At 47.0% G+C, this 17,449-nt stretch overlaps 1 long non-coding RNA gene across 1 annotated transcript in view; it reads left to right on the forward strand.

Annotated features, from left to right (window-relative positions):
* Positions 1 to 42: 42 nt before the first annotated feature.
* Positions 43 to 17,449, forward strand: part of LOC109387832 (uncharacterized) — a 78,184-nt gene continuing 60,777 nt past the window's right edge. Inside the window, exons 1-2 of the long non-coding RNA XR_002125102.1 lie at positions 43 to 110; positions 15,768 to 15,899. This is a non-coding gene — a long non-coding RNA (uncharacterized LOC109387832). The remainder of the gene's footprint in view (positions 111 to 15,767; positions 15,900 to 17,449) is intronic.

Raw genomic sequence — 17,449 nt, forward strand, 5'->3', positions numbered from 1 at the left:
GGGCGGGGCGCCGCTCCCGGAAGTGACGTCACTCCCGGGCGCCCGCCCCCGGCGGCGCTGGCAGGAGTTGGGCCAGGGTCCTCTGGCAGCTGGTTGAACCTAGTTTTGTGGTAAGAATTCTACTTTCTCCCCTCCAGCTGTATTATTTTTTTTATATACGTCAGGCTTTGGGCAATGGAGGCTACGCTCCCTAGTTTGCCTGACAGGTGAGCAGAAGACAATTCTCAGGAGAAGCTCAGGCCAACCGAGGTCAGGGCTCCTGCTTTGCATCATGGGACTTGTAGTCATCATCCGCTTGGGCTGGTTCTGATAGGTTATAGGTGGTTTTCCAGAATTAGCAGCGCTTTAAGGGATGCCAGTCTATTCTGAGAGTGGGACGATGGAGCACTGCACTACAGTCCGTGCCTACTGCATTAAGTCAGAAGTCTTCACCGACAGAGAACTGAGATTCTCTCGTGTTTTTGCTGTTTGCTTTTCATTTTACAAGCGAGAGCAATTTCCCCCCAAATGATACAGTATCAGGCATGTTAGACTTACACTTCTGAAGAACCGTAAGGGTTTCGGGAAAGTCGTACTTTGGTGGTCAAATACCCAAATTCAGACCAGTCTGCAGGCCTGAGGAGGTGTGCCATTTGATAGAAAGATCATTCCGTGATTTCCAAGGATTTGGAATGTTCCCAAGACTGGGAAAAATTGGTAGTTGTTATTTCAAAATGAACATAGGGAGGTAATCTGGTTTGTGGCATAATACTGTTTTGGGCTGATAATACGGCCCTTCCAGTGTGAATGAGACATAGAAGGGGAATTCTGTAGAAGCAGTAGACTAGCACAGGAGGTGGTTTTCAGGATAGACTTGGCAGTTTTGGCCCCGAGGTGGCAGTTACATCCATGAGTTCTGTAAGGGGAGAAGGGTAGTGAAAGACAAGACAAGAAAAATGAGTCTTGGATGATTTCCCTCCCTGGTGGACAGGGCTGTAGGTGGGAAAAGGTGCCTGTGATGGGGAAAACCTGATAGCCCAATATCAAGGAAGCCAAGAAAAAGTCAACTTTCAAGAAGTAGGGGTAGACGCATCCCACAGGAGGAAGGTGAAGGTCTAGACGAGGTCCCTGAAATTGTCCGAGAGGAACTTCCTTCACAGATTGTTGAAAGGAGCATACGGGACATACATACTGTATGCATCCTTTGTCTCCCAGAATACCTGCTGTTGATGAAGGTCTAGATTTTACTTTCAGAAAATGAACTGATCATATTTTTTCATTAAAAAATCTTTTAAAAATGAGGTATAATTGGCATATAACATTGTATTAGTTTCAGGTGGGCGGCATAATGATTCGATGCTTGTATATATTGTGAAATGATCCCTGCTATAAGTCGGGTTAACATCCGTTACTCTGCATCGTTACAAAATTTTTTTTTTTCATGTGATGAGGACTTTTAAGATTTACTCTCTGAGCAACTTTCAAATATGCAATACGGTATTATTAAGTATAGTCACCTGCTGTATGTTACATCCCCATGACTTATTTTATAACTGGAAGTTTTACCTTTAGGCCCGCTTTACTCATTTCACTCAGCACCCTCCTCAGGCAACCACCAATCTATTCGTATCTATAGCTTAGTGTTCTGTTTTTTAAATTCTCCACATACGAGGTGTTTGTTTTTCTCTGGTTGACTTACTTCATCTAGTATAATGCCGTCAAGATCCATCGTCCATGTTGTTGCAAATGGCAAGATTTCATATATTTCTATATGTGTATATGCGTGCGTGCACACACACATACCACATGTTCTTATTCTTTATCTATTCATCCATCAATGGACAGTTAGGTTGTTTCCATATCTTGGCTACTGTAAATAATGCTGCAGTGAACGCAGGGGTGCATATAGGTTTTTAAATTAGTGATTTTGTTTTCTTTGGCTAAATACCCAGAAGTAGAATTGCTGGATCATATATATGGTAGATCTATTTTTTGTTTTTTAAGGAACCTCCGTATTGTTTTCCATGGTGGCCACACTAATTTACATTCCCACCAATAATGCACAAGGTTTCCCTTTTTTCCCATATCCTCACCGACACTTGTTATTTCTGGTCTTTTTGATGACAGCCATTCTGACAGGTGTGCGGTGACATCTCACTGTGGTTTTGATTTTCATTTCCCTGATGATTAGTGATGCTGAGCATTTTTCATGTACCTGTTGGCCATTGCGTGTCTTTTTTGGAAAACTATTTAGATCCTCCGTCTAATTATTGGGTTGTCAGAAAAGTCATGACGCATTTTTACAATGAAACACATAGAAAAATACGTCATGACTTTTCCGACAACCCAGTGTTAATAGGATTTTTTTTTTTTGGCCATTGAGTTGTGTAAATTTTTATATGTTTTGGATATTAATCCCTTTCCAGGTATATGATTTGGAAATATGTTCTCCCTTTTGAAATGTTTTTTCATTTTTTTGATGATTTCCTGTGCTGTGCAGAGAGCTTTTTAGTTTGCTGTAATCCCACTTATTGATTATTGCTTTTGTTGTCTTTGCTTTTAAGGTCAGATCCAAAAAAAATCATTGCCAAGACTGATGTCAAGGAGCTTATCACCTATGTTTTCTTCTAGGAGTTTTATGGTTTCAGGTTTACATTCACACCTTTAATCCATTTTGAGCCAATCTTTAGTGTGGTGTGAGACAGTGGTCCAGTTTCATTCTGTTACATGTGGTGGTCCAGTTTTCCCGGTGCCATTTATTGAAGGGAATTTCTTTTCCCCATTGTATATTCTTGGCTCTTTTTTTTTTTTTTTTAGCTGAGCCATCCTGCTACCTATTGGCAGCTCAGCGGCTGCTCAGCTCGGGCTGGACTCGAACCGCTGTTGCTCAGAGCTCAAACTCTTGAGCGAGCTCTTAACCAACTGAGCCACTCGGCCGGCCCCTTATTCTTGGCTCTTTTGCCGTAACTTCATTGACTAAATATGCATGGCTTCATTTCTCGGCTCCTGAATATCTTTAATGATCCAGAAAGAATATCCATAGTTGTCAGAGTAAAAGTTACATTATCACAGACCGTATCTGATGGCTGGTCTCCATGTATTGAATATTTTAGTTAAGCTTGGATGCTTTTATACAGTGCACACAATCAAATTGAGTTGTGTACATTTTAATGTGTAGAGGAACTGAAGACCATTTTCTGCCCTTTCATTATTTAAATTTTATAAAATATATACACTTAGCAGGACATTTTAAGTCCACTCAAGGTGCAGTTTTATACAACTATATATATATATATATATATTTATATATATATGTATATACATGGAAATATGTAACTGGGGGAGGAGGGATTTAGGGGAAGAGTAAAAAAAATACACAGCAGAAAAATGTATATACAGTAGGAAGACATCTTTTGAGGTTGCTTCCTAGAGCCAACATTACCGCCTTATCTACAAGGCTGGGCCCCTTGTGGCCATGTTTGTGATATGTTACTCTCGTAAGAAATGTTTTTTTGTCAAAGTTGACTGTGCCTGAGGAAGACATTTGACCCAAATTGTGTCCAAAGGGTGCTGTCTCCTAGGAATCAAAATGGGTGGGGAGGGGTAGAGATACAGACTGGGAATCATGGCAGCTGAAGTCAGACTGAAGGCGACTCTGTGTGAGAAGGTCCATGCAGCCCCACTGCTGAGGTCCCAGGAGTTGATCTGGTTTTTTCCATTCTTCACTTTTCCTTGGAGCTCATGGGAGACTCTTGTGTTTTTTTCAATAGACTTGCTTTTTGCTTAACTCTAGCCAGAGATGGTTCTTTTGCGTATAGCCAAAAGTATAGCTAATACAGCAAGTTGGAACGAAGCAAACTGAATGAGTAGTAAAAGCTGATAAAATGCAAACAATCCTTTCTCAGTGATTTATGATTACTAATATCTCATAAAAAATGTCTTTTTCAGTTATTATTTTGGCATCATTTTGTTGATTCCCTAGTTTATGTGTATTGTTTTCCATTGGCAGTGTTTCCGTGTCTTAATATTTCGGGTCTGTACCCCACCCGCCCTCCATTTTCTCACTGCCATGGCACTGTAAGAGTCTAGAGAAGGACCCACAGTGGTCGATTCATAGAGTAACAGGAACTGATTAAAGCAGTAGCAGGGCGATATTTCAATGGACCTGTGACCTGCGTAGTTTCCTAAATCCAGGGTAGGAATTACACAGCGTTTAGAGATGGTACAGAGAAGACCGTCTTCCATACAGTTACCACTGATTAGTGATTTTCTACTAATCATGTTACATAAGAAACATGGTAAAAGCTGATCCTACTGGAAACACAACAGACCAAATTTCTTTGCAAAATCACAGGTATAGTCTTAGAACTCAAAGGGACCTTAATGATCATGAGGCTAAGCCTCCAGTCAGAGCTAAGACGACGGAGGAACACAGAGGTGAAGGGTCTGCCTATAGTCACAGAGCCAGTGAGTCTGTGACTTCCAAATGTGTAAGCTTCTCCCCATACGTGGTGAGACCCTCCTTTCTACACTCTGCCGTGTCCCAAATGCCTTCTAGCCTCCCAGTAGCGTCCTGCCTCTGGAACGTTCTCAACATTTCACACCTGGGAGGTCCTCGTGGGTTTTGTACAGGAGGAAGGCTTGCGTTAGGCCTTTATGGGTTGGTGGGAATTGGATGCGTAAGGGGGGAGGAGGCGGGGCACGCCGGGCATAATCAAAGGCTTAAGAGAGGACGTAACAGCGCGTGGGGGGTTGTGGGACCGGGCGACTGGCCTGATTGGACTAAAGAGCGTTCAGGTGCGACTGGAAATAGAGAGATGAGCTCCTACTCACTCCTCAAGTCCTTCTCAAGGGTAATCTCATCAGTAATGCCTTCCTGGTAGGTATTACTGGAATGGAATAAGCCCCTCCTCTATAGTCACATCGTGTTGGGTTCATGATGGAGGCAAGCACCCCATTACACTGTGAGTACTATGTGTGTGTGCAGCCTGGGGGCCAGGGTCATGGTAGACACCCACGTTAGACAGCGTCTTATATGGCACCTGAGAGGGGCAGGCCCTTCATGTAGTGTCCCCAAGGTTACTATTTGTTTTACACCCAGCCCACTTACATTTCTTCTAAGACCCGTGTAGACATCTGAATGTTCAACTCCCAGTTTAGAGAATAAAATCCAAATTCTTTGAGTCGGCCTCTGCGCCCTTTCATGAGCTGACTTTTAGCCCCTCTTCTAGCCTGTTTCCCCCAGATGAATTAATGAGCTAATCAACTAACCAGCTGTTCATTGAGTACCTGTCATATGGAATGAATCTCAAAGTTCAGCCCTGTCAATTATTTCCCATGCTGAGCTCTTCAGTTTTGCTCTTGCTGGCATTGGTTGTTGCTTTTGCCCCGAATTCTCCCACCTCCCCCATCCCATTTCTGAGGCTCCGCGCTAGGTGACCTCCCTCCGAAAGCTCGCCTGAATCCCCCTCCTCCATGTCCTCAGTCCCCTGCAAGCTCCTGCGATGGCCGTACTCCCACTGGCTGTGGTTATCTCTGCATGTCTGCCGTCCTGACTAGCCCACGTGGTTCCTGGGGCAGAGAACAAGTCTTTTTCTTCTTCTCCACTGGCCGGAGAACCTCTGGCATATGGTGGGGCTAAACTGAATGAATGAACGAATGGAAAATGAGTGATTACAGTTTTCTCATTGGATCATCATGGTGGTTTAATATAAACAAACAAACATGCACACATACATTCTCCATGGAATTTTTTTTTTTATTTTTTAGATTTTTTGGGGAATTGGGGGAGGGAACAGCGTTGGGGAATCGGGGAAGAGGGATAGACAAGTTGCTGTCCTTTTGTTCTTCAGTTTAGTTGTGGAGGATGTTGCTTCACTGGCCCATGTTGGTATTGTGATCTTTGAGCTTTTCCCGGTAGAGGCAGATCCGTCACCGGCCGTTGGACGGCCGCTCACCGCGGCTCATGGCAGCTCAAGCTGGCTGCTGGCCACTCATGGTAGCCCATGGCAGCCCCACTGCAGCCTACGCTGTCACCGGTGACTCATGGCAGCCCAGCTCCAGGTCGAGCTGTTGTTCACCATCTTAGCTGTGGAGGGCGCAGAGCACTGGCCCATGTGGGATCCGAACTGTTGATCCTGCTGCTCAGAGCTCGCGCTCCCCAGCCAACTCTTAACCAACGCGCCACTCGGCCGGCCCGAATTTGATTTTAAAGAAACATTAAATGGAAGCTAGCTCTATGAAACAAATAAAATGAAACATCTCTGGTTACAGCGAAAGGATTCGTTCATTTATTCAGAATAATTTGTAAGCCATTGGACTGGATAGACGATTGCTAAGGTCCACTACAGATCTAATGTTCTGTGAATTTATGCGTGTCATTTAAAACCTGAAGAAGATAATCAAAAAATGTCACAGCCTGGTTAGCAGTGGTAAGATCTATCAAAAGCCTTCAGCAGAGCAAAAATAAAATGAAAACAAACAAAAACTATAAACTCCTGAAATTAAACAGACCAGCGAATCAGGTATTATTGTACATTTACATCTTGTTCTAATTAAGTTTCCGATATGCTCTGACACCTGGTATAAACATGGAGAAGGAATTCTGTTTTCTGAGGTCCCAGTGCCAGGTGTCAGCATCGCAGTGTGTAAGAGATCCTTCCAAAATAAAAATAAAAATTTCTCGGGGGCAAAAATATAACCTGGAAAGAAGTAGCAAGTCTCCGTGCCATCCCCAGAATTCCTGCTCATCTTCTAGGTGAGCTTGCTATGCTCAGGGAGGGCTTACATCGCCTGGGTTCCCGCTGGCCTTTTGTTTGGATAACTTCTGACTTCTTTTCATCTGTAATATGCAGCAATGATAGTCCTTTCTCATAGGGTTTTTGTGAAATAGAAAAATGCTCATGCTTGTTAAGTGCTTAGTACACGGCCTGCTGAACGAACACTAGCTATTATCACTTGAGTCAGCTAAGTAGTTCGTTAAAAAGATAGACAACATGAATAATCACGTAAATGGATAATTGTCGAATGAATGAATAGTAGTTAACTATGAGCAGAGAACTGAACTATTGATTTTAGATGTGTTAATTATTTTAGTTCTCCCAATCATACCCTTAACAGGTGCTACTATTATAATTTAGTTTACAGATCGAGTCACCAAGAGGCTGATTAGTTTGTCCTTTTTATAGGGAAGGTTAGTCTCTGAGAGGTTATCTTGGTTGGCTAGGTTGGGACTCCAGCCCAGCCTGTCTGCCCCCTGCCCCCCCGGAAGCCCATGCTCAGATTCCTACTCCAGCGTACTTGTACATTCTCTGTCATTGGGGGTAGGGGGGCTGGGTATAGATCCTCGACCCCTCAAAGAGCCACACTTGGCAGGACATAGGTTGAAAACGAAGTCTTTGGACTTAGTTCCAGGAACTCTTGGTTCCTTACCCCATGTAACACTATGGTAGCTAGCCCAAGTGGTTTCATTTCTTTTTTCTTTTCCTTTGGCTATCACCTAGCTCTACTATAATGTAAGCATCCTAGTTTGGCTCCTAAAATAATTTGTCTTGATAAACTGATGTTATCTGGTGCCTGTCCTGCCCTCAGCTTCTCTGTTGTTTTTCTGATTTGCTCTCTGGTATTAGTTTTGATGATGGCTCACTTCTTTCTTGTTGAAAAACTGGATGGACCGGAAGGGTTGGGAAGGAGTTATCAGGGTGAACGCTTGTGGCATTCCGATGAATGTTTATGCAGGGGCAGACAATAAACATAACAGGAAATAATCTTGAAGAATTGAGCTAGCTCTGTGTTCTTTGAAGACAATAAAATAGAGTAATAAGATCAGAGTAGTTGGGGCATCAGATCAGAACTCTCTGAGAACGTGCCTTCATTGCTGAGATTTGAATGTAGAGAAGAAAACAACTTTACAAAAACCGGGTGGCAGAGCATTCCAGGACAGCGGCCTCACATGTTCCGCAGGAAGAAGGAAAAACAGTTAGCAAAGTTCTGCCTTTCCCTCCTTCTAAGAGCTCCCCTTCCAGGAAATCGGGTGCCAGATGCTGCTCTGATCACATATGGGACCCATATGGGACTTTGGATTTTAGCATTGAAACCCAGATCTTGCTAGTTTCAAGCTTCATTTGAAGGATTCTGGCCTCTTGTTGATTTCCCCGTTCCTACGTATCCTTAGGGTCCCCAAAGGACACCTCCTGTGCCCTCCTGGGCTCTGGTCTGGTTCTTGCTGCCTGCCTCATGGCTGGATGAGCCACCATCGCTGCTTTTAGCCTCTGGCTGAGTCGCGCTTGCCTGCACAGCGCCACACTGGCCTCTCCACATTCAGTGTCTTCTGGGTCATTCTTCCACCACCGATGCAGGCTGGAGACCTTCCAGCCATGCTGCCTGCGCCCACCGGACCAGAGACCCGCCGTGCCAGCCTGCCGCCAAGGGAAATGGAGACCCCTTTCACTTCTGGTTGAATCCTGAAGTGTTACAGGGTTTGGCGAGCGAGCGCTTTAGGTTTTGCTCACGCAGTCCTTTCCCCCAGGGAGCCCCGTGCCGTGTGGGTGCTGAGTTGGCAGGAGCCCCTGGCACAGCTCTGCAGTGGGCCTCCCGGTTGCCCGCCCTCTGAATCTCTCTGTGTGGCTCGGGCATTCCTGCCCCATGAATCTTGGCGAGAGGTCAGAGCCCACTGCCCACTGTAGAATTCCAAATGGCCGTGCACTGGTTCCTCAGCCTCCCTGCAGGCGGGTCTAGATGGTGCCCGAGGCATTGCTGGTCCTGTGAATCCTTTCCCATGCCAGCCTGTCGGTGCACCGGGGTACAGGCGCCACTGCTCAGTGGTAGCAGCGGCCTCACAAGACTAGACCCATGGTTTGGTTTTAGGCTTTGTTCCTGGCTGTGTGTCCCCAAGCTCCCCCACAGGCTCTGGGAGCTAGCTAGTATTTTTAAAAATGTTTGTTAGTCTTAAATTGGACAGTCACTTTTGGCTGCTTGCCACCTAGACAAGCGAAGGGTCAAGAGAGAGACCAAGAAAAAGGAAGGGCTGAATTCCTGTGCTTGGGGGAAAGTGTTCTCTTTTTCTACTGGGTGTGAGCAAGGAAGCACAGAGTCCCGACTGCAAGGGCATCGCCGTGTGAGGATGGCAGAGTGGAGAGGGGTCAAGCGTCGGACGACGCCCCTGAGCCTTTAATTTTGCTGTGCCTAGCATCTGCTCTGCTCCAGACGTGAAATTGTCTGAGGTGACGCACGTCTTTATTGATAAGCAAGCTTCCATTGGGATTTTCTGTTGTTGCTGCCTTTTCTACAATAAATACAAATAGTAAAGCCTAGCCTCTATTGAGAAGTTACAATGCTGGAGGCGCTTTTCATTCATTCAACAGCCATTCATTGAGCACCTGTATCTATTAACTCGTTTAATCGCTATAACAGCCCTAAGGTCGCAACAGCATAGTGTTATGTATGCAGCTGGATGTATAGACTTCCACACAGACACGGACATAATAGATACAGATATATGTGTCCACAGACATAAGCGTGTTGATGGATATAGGTGTGGGGCTGCTGCAGATATGGCTATGGTTATGGCTACAGGGGTGGGTGTAGATTTACACAGATATAGATAGACGAGTAGATGATCAGTGAGATTTATCACCTAGGGCAGCTGAGGCCCAAAGCTGAGGAGACCCGTTGCTAAGCACTCCCCGTTCTAAGGGAACGGCGCACGTGGAATGGGTGGCAGCAGGCTTCTCCTGCGTTCTTACTGAGGGGTGCCGGTTCCGCATCGGTCCTGTCGCCCACACCACCAGGTGACATTCGTGGAGGCCTGAGAGGGAGAGTGATATGCCCGCTGGGAGGATGCAGTGTTTGTGAAGAGCCTGTTGCTTTCCCATCACAGCAAATGACAGGCTAACCAAGAGTTCTCAGCGTCCTGATCAGGATGCCCACTCCTCAGCCTGGGCTGTGCCCCGCACCAGCCAGCCTCCCTTCCTTCAGCTCGGTTCACGATTCCCTTCCAGGTTCCGAGGTAGTCAGTATGCCTTGCGGGGTATGAATAAGAGAAAATATGGTTCACGCTTGCTGAAACATTGATAAGAAAATACGTTGGCATCATTACCTGGAAGGTGATGGTGTGAGGTTTGGGTGATCTGAGGAATTCCTGGCTCTGCTCTGTCTCCTGTGGTGGGAGGCCCGCTCGCCTCACTGCAGGACGGCCGCCAGGACTGATCAAGTAAATGTGTGTCCTTGTTTATTCCTGTGGAGGAAAGCGCTCCACCTGAACAGTCCAAGCAAGGCTTGAGATTCACCCTGATTGGACTGTTTAAGGCCCATGGCCAACAATACACCAGTGATGTTGGCCAGGAGACTAGAACTTGTTTGCTGGCTTGAGTCAACTCAGGTCAGCCTATGACGTGGGAGACTTTCAATCAGCTTGACCCAAAGTGCATGGGTTGCATGGGGGATGGGGTGTACATCTGACTAAAAATCTGGATGCTGTTAGGAAGGGAAAGTGAAACATGGATGCTGAAAAACAATCATAGTATTCTCTGTAAGGAGAGTTAATGGCGTGATGAGAGGCGATCAGCAATGGGGGCATATACAAACCCTAGATAAGAGGCAGAAGAACTTGGATGGGGTCCCACTTAACAGGTACAGATGTGCAGCTGTTAGGGAAAGGCTGGATGGTTCTGAAGAACCGTTTCTCACTAACGATCAGCTTATGCTTCCACTGGGACCTGTCTTCCTTTGAGGAAAGTCAGGTCAGGTTGAGGAAATGTGTCTCCCTGTCTGGCGATCCCCGAGGAGAGGCAGCGGTGTCACTGTGGTCGCTTAGTGATGGGAGCATCTGCATGTTGACATCGGTCCAGCTGGAGAAACGGTGAAGTTGGCACCCAGCCCCAGTCCTCCATTCCTGGAAGTGGTGACATGCGCTCTGTGGGACAGAAAAGGAGGGGCAGGCCCCGGAGGCGGATTTCCAATCACGGGTTGAATACTTCTGCCTGAACGTCCCGTCAGCACTTGGAAGGCATTGCTTCCCCGCTCTGCCTTGGCTGGTGGTGATATCCCTCCCTTCCAGACCACCCAAAGCGGAGAGCTTGAGAATTGTCCCCCGAGTTCCACTTCTCCATCCCTTACACCCCTCAGAGGCAGTCTCCGTCAACTGTTTTCTAAACAGCATTAAAGCTGTTGTCTCTTCCGTCACTGCAGACTTCCTTCAGGCGGCTGCATCTGTTGCCTCGGACCAATACAGTCAGCCCCGAATTGGACTCCTTGACACTGGACATTCTTTCTTCACTGTTGCTCCTAGAGTGAGAATTCTGGGACAGAACGCTACAGGCATTATAATCACCGGCTCAGAACCCTTTATTATTGCCCCGTGACTTAGGAGACAAAGTGCAAAACCCTGCAGCCTGGCAGCCGGCCCCCAAACACCTTGACAAACTGGCCCCGCCCTACCATTTCAGCACATCCTGCCTAATTTTCTTTCTCTCTCTCTTTAGTGCATATCCCGGATGACTCGCTTGTCATAAATGTGAAATGCCTCTTTTTCCTTGGTCCATGCTGTTTCTTCTCCCTCCTTGGGAAGATTCCGTTCATAAAGCTCGCATTGTAAATCCAGAACTTTCCCAAGCTTACTTGACATTTTTTCCCTCTATACTCATATCTGTCCTTTGTATAGATTTTGGCCTTTGTCACGCTGTATCGAAATCGTTTTCATATTTGTCTCTCCATTCATTCAGTCCACCCACATTTCTTGAGTACCTTGTGTGTGTGTGTGAAGCATGATTTCAAACCCTGGCCATTTAAAAATAAATACTTTATTGACTTCGGTGAGCAGTTCAGTAGAGATCTGTATTTAAATCAATGGACATGAACGTGTCCTAGATGCGAGGATGAGTCTCTGAGCAGGGCACCCACCTGATCAGTATAAAGACAGAGGTGGCTTGACTTGGAGTTGGAGATGCATGTCAGGCTCTGTGTGAGTCACTTTACACAAGTTATTCCATTTATTCTTTTCACCAACAACAGATATTTATTGAGCACTTACGATTGCCACACAATGAACCAAGAGATACAGTGGTAAACAAAACAATTAGCTATGGCTCTCGCTGCGTTTGGAAGGGGACAGAAGGTAATTACAGTATAGCACCGTGAGCCCTGTAATTGGGTGACAGCAGCTGTTCTCAGAAAGGGGTGTGCTGAACCCCGGCTGCGGGGCAGGGGGAGGGGAGCAGCCAGCGATGACTTCCTGCCGGAGGGGACATCCGGTTCAGACCTGAAGGGTGATTGAAAGTTAGGCAGGAGAAGGGGATGGGATTGGAAGTAGGGGCAGGGCAGTACTTCCTAAGGCCTGGAGGTGAGGACAGCGTGGCCGAGTGAAGGGTGTTAGGGGCAGAGCACGCGTGTATGAGCATGTGCGACTTCCCACTCACCTGGACTTTAACGTGGAGGGGCCAATGTTCCTTCTTAGGTCGTTTGCATAATCAAGTAACGGGCTGATCTGTTGTCGTTGTCGTTTTGTAGTAAGGAAAGCAAGCGAGAGAGCTGAGAGTGCCTTTCTCAGACGTGCCCTTCCGCTTCCGCTCCGAGGGAATGAGGGGAACCGGGGAGCCTGACCCACTGAGCTCTCTGGAATGGATTGCCTCGTCTGTGCGGCTGGAGTGGGAGCCTGGAGGCCAGGCGCGGTGCCTGACGGGGACGGGGAAGCATGGAAGGCAGAGCCGCCTGACAGTAGGAGAGCCCGATGGAGAGAGAAGACTTGAGCCAGCTGCTCCGTGTGGAAACCTGCAGCGGGAGGAGAGATGTGTCAAGGGGATTCTCAGGCAGCTTTCTGAGAAGTTCTTGGTGAAACTGCCGTGTCACCCCCTGAAGAACCCCCAGGTGCGATCTGCTCTGCCCTTCAGGCGTCCAGACGCAAGGCTTCCAGCTCTGTGGCTGGAACACGACGTCGAGGCTGGAGTCTGGGGGGCCCTGGGAGCTCTGTGGGTTTCCGAAGCAAGGGTAAGAAGGGCAGCAGGGAAGTCTGCAGAGCAAATACCACAACGTGTGGAACGGGGGGAGGCCCAGGCCGGAGCAGGTCACCGAGGGCCTTGGCAGCAGGTGGGGCGCTTCGGAATGGACTGTGGGCACGGGCAGTGGGAGGGCAGGGCGAAGGGCCGGGGATCGGATGTGCAATTCCGACAGGTGACTCATCTCCGGTGACGCAGGGCAGGGAGATTGGCAAGGGCACTGAGCAACCCTCAGAGGGCAAGTGTCGTTAGCAGCGTCCCCAGATGCCGGAGCAGAGTGCTGGCAGTGAAGAGAAGGTTGGGGTTCTGGACGGTGGGACCCGAAGTCCCTGAGTTTGCTGTGTGGGTCTCACAGTCCCCGTCCACGAGGCTGGACTACTCTTTGAAGGAGGGAACTGGGCCTTCTTGTGTGTGGGTCACAGTGCCTCTGCTGGTTATCTATTGACGAGCGACTGGCCATGACAAAACTCAGTGACCTCAAACAATCGCAGCTTTTATTCGGCTCCTGTACCTGCGTTGTGACCAGGGCTTGGATGGCGCAGCTCAGCTCTGCTATGCTCAGCAACCCCAGGGGCTCTGTGAAGGTGGGGGCCGGGGCCCCCCGTGGTTCCCTCACAGCCACGTCTGCCTGGAACCTTAGCTGGGGCTGTCGGCCAGAACCCGTCCACATGGCCTTGCCTTGTGTCCTCACAAGGTGGTGACAGGGTTCTGCGGGGGAGCACCCTCAGAAAGGGAGGACCACCACGAAGTGGTGCCACTTGTTAGAAACTGGCCCTGGAAGTCGCCACATTCCGTTTGTTGGGAATGTGTCACCAAGGCCAGCTGACACCTACGGAAAAGCACCGAGACCCCACCTTTTGATGGGAGGAGTGTCACGGTGTTTGTGGGTGTGATTATATCCACTGCGGTGCCTCTTAATAATAGCTGATGCCTACCAAGCTTAACACTGAAACATAATCTCTTCTATAATCTCTACTTGTACTGAGTTATCTGAGCCCCGTGACCGCCTGTATGCTTACACCCATTTCACACACGAGATAGTAAGGGCTGCAAACAGCTCCGCACTTAGGCAGCCTGGCTCCAGGGCCCGCCGTCTCAGTCACTCCGCTGTACTGGCGTTTGCAGCGCCTGGAATGTCATCTGGGCCCACTTATGTTTGTTGGATGAATGAGTGCTTTGTATTCTGAGACTCCCTCAAAGGCTAGAGAAGACATTCCTAAGGGAACGGTTTCATAGTCCACCCTGCATCCCACATGGAATGGGAGGTAGACTCCTTACAAGTGATAAAGGAGCAATCAGGGATTTCCAGTAAGTGAGGAAAGAGCCTACCCAGTGTGACATCTGGGTGTCACACGCTGCTAGTCACTCAGGAGCCGGAGTTCCTTCTAAATAGATGCTTTATGGCAACAGCCTTCTCTCTCTCTCTCTCTCTCTCTCTCTCACACACACACACACACACACACATCATTGAAAGAGCATTTAGTGGTATATATTGTGCTTAGATTTTTTTCTCCTTTCCCCAAACTGGCTTTATCTCAATGGTATTTACTTTAAAAGAACATGAAAGAGAGAATATATTCTCTATGGAAATTGTTTTTTCCAGACCTGCTTCAATGATACAGTTTATTCAGAATCCAGGATGTGCCACCTTGTGGCAAAATTTAGCATTTCACAGGTATATATTTTTAAAGCAACATTTAAAGCAGCTCTGCAAGAAATCCACTGCATAGCAAAATAAAATATACTGACTTGTTTATATACAAGTCACTTAATATGGTTTCTGAGATATATAGTTTGATATTAACATTAGCAAATATTATCCAAAGGTATTTGTTGAGAATTCAATTGATGATAAGAGAAGATAATGTAAATTACTGGAGAAGAATATCAACATAAATTGAAAATGCATTAATATGCAACTTAATTTTTTTACATTTTGACTACTTTAACTGAAACACATTTTTATGGAAGCAAAATATTAAGGATTTTTGGGGAGAAGAAGGAACGCCTTGAAAAAGAGAAAGGGCTCCCCTGTGTTCCTCTACCTGTAGACTGGACACTGTCAGGGGTAAAGACCAGGGGGAATATACACTTGACTTGCTGGTACCTGCACAGCACCTGGGCTCAGGAAGGGCCTGTCTAATGGACGAATGGATGAGCAAAGAGAAAAGTGAGATTTCTGAGCTGGTGCCCTGAGTACCAAGCAGCATGCTTGCTGATCACACAAGGGCTCGTTTCCAATGGCGAGTGTGTGTGTGTGTGTGACATTATACAGGTACATACCGCCCTAGGTGACAACCAAAACATTGGGAAACAGGTTCGTCACAAAGGAGGTTTTGTCTACTTTTTTCACTCTTGGCTGTTCCATCCACTTTCTTCATCTCTGTTAATTCTTATCTTCAGAGCTTGAAGTTTCCTGGAAAGGGTTAGGGACGGACAAACTGCTTGCTCAAAGCCACCTAGCTCCCCCAAAACTCAAGCCTGGTTTAATTCTGGAATGCCTGCAAGGGTGCCATTTGGGAAGGGGGCCTGACTTTTCCACCAGGGAGGTGGAGTGGAGCAGAGGGGGACTCCCATGGTAATAGTAATTCCCATCTACGTAGTACCTGCCTGGTGTCCCTAAAGCTTCACATTGCCTCACTTCATCTTCACAACCACCTCCAAATACTGTTCTTATTCTTTTTCTCCAGATGAGGACGTTGAGTGTTCCGGTTCCTCTATCTTTGTTGCACATGACATCAAAACAACCTTGCTATGTTTGCAGAATTCACACGGGGAGGGCCTCTCTTTTCTCCACAGTGCCGAGGCCGCAGCCGGAAGACCGGAAGCTGGGTCTGTGGCCGTCGGAAGGCCCCTCTGCTCACACTGTGCCGGTGGATGTGACATGGGCTGCTGGGCGCTTCCTGAGAGTGTGGTGGACGGATTGCAAAGGTGAGTGTTGAGAGAGAGAGATCGCTTCTCAGACTAGCCTTGGAAGTTGTGGCCGTGTTAGCTTGTGCCACATTCTCTTCTCTGAGTGACCGTGTGGCTATGAGCAGTGCCCAATTTCAAGAGGAGACGCTGACTTCTTCTCTTTAGGAGGGAGCAGCCAGGGTCTGAGGAGAGGTATTGATGTGGCCGCTACTTTTGGAAAAGACTGTTTCCACACTGAGGGTAGAGGTTGAATGACTGTCCCAGCCTCGCAGCGAGGAATTGGAGCCGCCCCCACAGGTGAAATTTGCGTGTCTCCAGCATCGTGGGCTTGATCTTGATCACACTGCACAGTAAAGTGCTGCAGCGTCAGCAAGGGCTTAAAAGAACCGTAATACCTTGGTTTGCGAGCATCATTTGTTCCGGAAACAAACTCCTCATGTTGCAAGACATCGCTCGTTGACCACGTTAAAATGTATTAGAAATGTTTGCCCGTCTTGTGGAACACTCGCAAACCACGTTGCTCGCAATCCAAGGTTTTACTGTATTGTGAATAGCAAAGCCAAGAAAGTTACACGAACAACTTACATTCAAAGTTTCGAATCTTACAGAGAGCCCCCGGGCTTCCAGATGTGCAGACCACTGAGGCAAGAGTTTGTGCCTGCTTTCTGTGCCTTTCTAAGGTCACCTGCTCCCCTTTGACCTTCAAGTGTGTCATTTATGCACATATAACTCACAGCGCATCCACTCTGGTTGCTTGTTTCATTCGGGGCACGATCTTCGTCTAATTTGATTCATCCCTTCTACCCCGACAACACCGCTTTTGAGAAGCTGGCTCACGGTAAACCCTCAGGAAATGCTTGTCACATGAATAAATATGAGTTCTTACTAGTATAGAATAGCAGAATAATGTGACTTTGTTACTGTTGAATGGTTCTGGGATGCTTGGACTATGCGTGTTGTGACGGCCCGGCTAGGAGATTCAGGTCACAGGGCTTTAAAACGGTAAATAATGCTGTTTGTGTTTTGTGGTGAATGTGGTGGATTCAGTCCTGAAGCTTCGCTAGACCTGTGCGGAAGCTGGAGGCATTGAGTTCTTGGTCTTTGCTCTGTGGCATGGGCTGATTTTCTAGGAAGAAAGATGAATCATGGTTACGAGATCAAAATAAAAGTAGCATTGGATGGTAGGAAGGTCTCTTCCTGAATGTCACCATATCTATCTATCTATCTATCTATCTATCTATCTATCTATCTATCATCTATCTATCTATCATCTCTCTTTCTATCTCTCTATCATCTATCTCTCTATCACCTATCTATATCTATCTATCTATCTATCTATCTATCTATCTATCTATCTATCTATCTATCTATGTGTCTGTCTATCTAATCTATCATCTGTCAGCTTGCCTTCCTCCCTCTCTCCCTTCCTTTTCTCCTTTCTCTGTCTCCCTCTCTTCTTCTCTCCCTCTCTCCCTTCCTTCCTTCCTTCCTTCCTTCCTTCCTTCCTTCCTTCCTTCCTTCCTTCCTTCCTTTCTTTCTTTCTTTCTTTCTTTCTTTCTTTCTTTCTT

The sequence above is a fragment of the Hipposideros armiger genome, unplaced genomic scaffold (genome assembly GCF_001890085.2).
Source record: "Hipposideros armiger isolate ML-2016 unplaced genomic scaffold, ASM189008v1 scaffold_170, whole genome shotgun sequence".
Lineage (NCBI taxonomy): Eukaryota > Metazoa > Chordata > Mammalia > Chiroptera > Hipposideridae > Hipposideros > Hipposideros armiger.